The following is a 4,500-nucleotide window of genomic DNA, read 5'->3' on the forward strand; positions in this document are numbered from 1 at the left end:
GAGCTTGTGGTGAAAATGAAATGAGATAATATATGCAAAGTCTCTGGTACATTGTTATTAGGTGCTTTTGAATCCCCTTCAACTCACAGTGACCTTCTGCACAACAGAACAAGATCCTACCTGATACTGAACCATCTGTATAATCTCTGTGGTGCTTACACCCATCGTTGAAGTCATTACGTCAGTCTATCTCATTGAGGCTCTTTCTCTTTTTCAGCCCTTGAGTTGCTGATGCCTCATAGTGACCCTATGAACAACAGGTCTGAACCTTGGTCTACCCTGTGCTATAATCATGATCTCTAACATGCTTAAGCCCATTACTACAGCCACTGTAGCAATCTATATTGTTGGTTGTTTTTGTTGTTATGTGCCATCAAATTGGCTATTATTCATAGTGACTCAATGAACAGTTGGTCTGAACCCTGCCCTATCCTGAGCCGACTTCACAATCTCTGACATGCCTGACCCTATTGCCACAGTTAGTATGTCAATCCATATCATCAAGGGTCTTCTTCTGTTCTGACCTGTCACCCTTTCAAGAATGATGTCCTTCTTTAAAGACTTGTTCTTCCTGGTGACTTGTCCAAAGCATGAGACAGAGCTTCAAAATCTTTGCCTCCAAAGAGTTTTGTTGGTTATTGTTGTTGTTGATTGCTGTCGAGTCAAGCGTGACTCATAGCGACCCTATGAACAAAAGGCCTGAAGCTTTTCTATAACTATTGACATTTATCAAAGTTCATAGATTCTGGAGGCATGTTGTTTAGGAAGTGGAAGGGACTCAGAAAATGTTTCTAGAAATAATAAAGCAAAAACATCAGCAACCTACATTTATACCTGCTTACTTATTTTTAAAAAAATAACTTGATATTCAGGGAGCAAATATAAGTAGAACAGTGAGTCTCACCCTGAGGCAAAGAACGTCTACTCCCTCAGCTCCCTGCATGCTCTGTTTCTTGACAAATTTGGGACAAGTGCATCTACATTATGCAGCAAACTCCCTCAGTTGTTTTTTCTTCCTTCCTTTGGCAGCGAGTCAGTCATGTCAGTAATCTTGTTGGGAAAGGGCTGACAGAGACACTGTGGTATTTGGCTCCTTATCTCCTCCAAGTCGCCTGGATGAAAAATTTGTCTTTCCTTCCCATCTTTCAGACAAAGGATTTACAACTCTGCTAGTATATTGTTGAAACAAAGAAACACAATGGAAACATGACTCTGGGCTGACTTTTACAGGCCTTCATTTGGATGCCTTGCCCAAGCGACAAAGGCAGCAGAAAAATATATTGTTTTTATGACAATGTTTTCAGATACACAGTAGAGCGTCTTTTATTCCCCTTTTCTTTCTTCCTCTGTTATGTTCCTCCCTGCCTCCTTCTCTTGCTTTGCCACTCACTCCCTGCCCTCTCCCTCTCCTTCTGATTCATGATCCTCTCCCCTCCTTTTTCTTCATTTCTTTCCTGCTCCCCGTCCTTCTCTATTCTCTGGGTGACTACCTCCAAGAACATGCCAATCTTGACATTTTCCACCAGACTTTTGAAAGCTGGCTCTGATACTTTCCCCAGGTCATATTCTGCCCATGTAGACCAAGAGGATAAGGGACTCTTTCCACAAAAACCTACAAGCCCCCTTCTGTGGAGTCAGCTCTGAATCATAATGGCCCCTCACTGGGTTTTCAAAGCTAAAAATCTTTATGAAAGGACCATGTCATCCTTCAGAGCTGCTGGTGCATTCGAACTGCCAGTCTTTTGGTTAGCAGCCTGATGCAGATACTACTGTAGCTCCTTGTTTTACCCATCCAGCCATGTCATTGCTATGGAGTCAGAACCAACTTACAGCTGACCTCTGAGTGAACTTTCAGAAGCTTCAAATTACTTACGAGGAAACTGTTCATCATTTTCTCTTGGAATGACTAGTGAATTTGAACTTCCTACCTTTGTGCTGGCAGTGCAACTCCTCATTCAGTGGCTCAGCAGAACTCCCTACTTTACACATGTTATTGTCCTTGTTACATACCATCAAGTCAGAACCAACTCATTGCTTGCCCTCCAGTGGGTTTTCAGAGACATTAAATCACATAGGAGGAGATTACTCCTCCTTCTCTTACAGAACAGCTGGTGGATTCAAACCACTTGCCTTTGGAATTGCAACACAACTTCTTACCACTAGGCCACCAGAGCTTCCTACTCTATAGATGTTATTGTTGTATACTGTAGAGTTGGAACCGACCCATAGCTGACCCTCTGCTGGGTTTTCAGAGGCAGTTAGTTGTATGGTAGGAGATTGCTTTACTTTCTCCTGCAGAGAAGCTTGTGGCCTTGAACCAGGTGCCTTTGCACAAGAGCTCCCTATATGCAGGGAAAGACAGAAAGGAAAAGAAGAGAGAGAGAGAGAAAGAAAGAAAGAAAGAAAATCTGCAGAGATTAAAGGATAAACTTCCCTTGATACTAGAAAAAGATCTTGGAAAAAAGTTCTGAGAGAGATAACATGATCTCAGAATTCTCCAAGAACTGAGAAGCCCAAACAAATATGGAGTCTAAAAATTTCCCCATATCATGTATTTACTAAAGGGGTGGAGAATTGGAGAAAACATTATCAAGGAGAAAGGCAGACAATGGACTGACATAAACTGTGTCTTAAAGCGGATAAGGGAGATACAAGCTTGATGGTTTTGGATTATATACAAGGTTGGCTTGAGATAGAATTTTCCCACAAAGGAAGCTGGTATTCCCTGTCCTTTCTATGGGGCAGCTTCAAAGCAGGTTATGATGCATGGAAAACTGGCACTGGGAGTGGAGACCCAAGAAACAATTGTTCTCTCCAGTCATCTGAGCAATAAGGAGCAGGGGTGCAATGGACAGAACACAGACTTTGCAACCACACAGAACCAAGCTTGAATCCCTACTCTGTTAGCTAGTGCCCTTGGCAAGCTACTTAGCTTCTCTGAGTTTCTATTTTCTCTTGTAGAAATAGAAAGAATATCTGCTCTGATAACCTAACAAAGTTATTGGTGATATTCATAATAGCTGATGTCAAGGGTAGGGAGCTCTATTGGCCTGGTCTGTAGGAAGTTGCATTGCTAACCCAAAGGCAGTACCTCTCTGATGGTTTGAATCCACCATCTGCCTTGCAGGAGAAAGATGGACACTCTTTTCTCGTGTGGTGCACAGCTTCTGAAAACCCTGTGGAGGATCAGTTATGAGTCAGTTCAGACCCAACCCCAAAGAGTTTGAATGTAAAGGACAATGTTTTGTAAATGGTAGAGTGTAAGGATGATAGTAACCTTTAGACTTGATAATTCTTGAATCCACAGGTTTCTTCAGAGCTAAAGGTCAGGTAGGGCAGTAGTTTGACACTCCATTGCCAGTAGAAAAGTCATAAGTTCAATCTCATTATCTGTGGATAATGATTTCTCTGTGGGAGAAAGGCTTGGCAGTCTGTTTCCGTAAAGATTTATTGACTTGGAAGTCCTGTGGAATAGTTTCATTCTGTCTTGTAGAGTCAAAATTGATTTGAAGCAGTGAGTTTTTAAGGTTTAGGCTTATATTGATGAGATTTCCTTCCAGTATTTTTTTATCAAGTAACAGATGTGGGGATTTGGTCAGCTTCCATCAGAAGGAATTAAGTAATCAATCAATCCAAACCCAATATCCATGAGCCAAGCCCATTCTGTGCCCTTCACGCCTCAGCTCTCAAGCATCCAGTAGCTGTGACCACAGCCACTCTTTCTTTATTCCCTGCTATGTGCTAGAGGGAGCTCCATTGTCCTAGTAAGGAGCTGCACTGTGAACCAAAAGGTACATAGTTCAAATCCACCAACTGCTCTGTGGAAGAAAGATGGGGGCAGTCTCCTTTCATGTGATTTACTGACCCTGAAAACCTGCTGGAGGGTCAGCCATGAGTCGGTTCCGGCACAGCATCACAGAATGACAACATGTACCAGATGCTGAACTAGATAATTTACTTATGTTTTCTTACCAGTTCATATGAAGATGAGAAAATTAAGGATCCAAAAATTAAGGCACTAACTCATACGTACAAAGCTGTTAGTGATAGGGCCAGGACATAAACCCAAGATTTTAAGGGGTGTCCCTTTCCCCCCCTAAAATGCAGGAATAATATACACCTTATTGCATCTCTTCCCACCTACATTCCTCCACATCTTCCTGTCCCTCCCTTCTGTTTCTCTTTCTTTGCTCCTGCTTTTTTTCCCCACTCTTTTACCTCCTTCTATTTCTTCTTGGGCCATGATGCATTTCTCCTTAAGAAATCAGGGAAAATTTTAAAGGGAATTGCAGCACAGCTGAGCAAGAGTTGAAACTTTTTTCTAAAGGTTGTTGTTGTTGTTATGTGCCATCGAGTCGCTTGCGACTCATAGCGACCCTATGTACAACAGCCCTAAACTCTGCTCTGTCTTGTGCCAATCGCACTGTCTCTGACACTCCCATCTCAAAAACCCCAGTCACTGAATCAATCCACCTCATAGAGGGCCTTCCCCTCCTGCGC

Source organism: Elephantulus edwardii, unplaced genomic scaffold, assembly GCF_000299155.1.
Source record: "Elephantulus edwardii isolate Elephantulus edwardi_28Jun2011 unplaced genomic scaffold, EleEdw1.0 scaffold00220, whole genome shotgun sequence".
Classification (NCBI taxonomy): domain Eukaryota; kingdom Metazoa; phylum Chordata; class Mammalia; order Macroscelidea; family Macroscelididae; genus Elephantulus; species Elephantulus edwardii.